A 445-nucleotide genomic window follows, 5' to 3' on the forward strand; every position below is an offset into this window, starting at 1 on the left:
TGAGACAGAGTATCCCAGACTGGCCTCACACTCTGTAGCTGAGGAGGGAAGACCTCAAGCTTCTGATCCTCCTGCCTCTACTCCTGAGTGCTGGGACCTTAGGTGTGTGCTACCTCACCTAGTTTTACCTGGTACCAGAGAACAAATCCAGAGCTCCGTGCATACCAGCCAAGTATTAACACCAACTGAACTACATTTCCAGCCCCAGGGCTGTTTAAAGTCTGAATTATCAGTTCCTGATGATAAGGACCAAGATTTCTGTGTCTCTTCAACGTACTGTCCCTTCCTATAATGCTCATAACTTCTTTAATATGGGACCTAGAAGCAAACCCAGTATTTCCCTAAAAGTTTAACAGATCATCTTATAAAGGGGTTGGAATCCTGTTTGTATCTCTCAGCTTTCCAAAAACAAAAACCACCAGTTAAGACAGACCAGGATAATCAC

This window comes from Cricetulus griseus, chromosome 3 (assembly GCF_003668045.3).
Source record: "Cricetulus griseus strain 17A/GY chromosome 3, alternate assembly CriGri-PICRH-1.0, whole genome shotgun sequence".
Classification (NCBI taxonomy): Eukaryota; Metazoa; Chordata; class Mammalia; order Rodentia; family Cricetidae; genus Cricetulus; species Cricetulus griseus.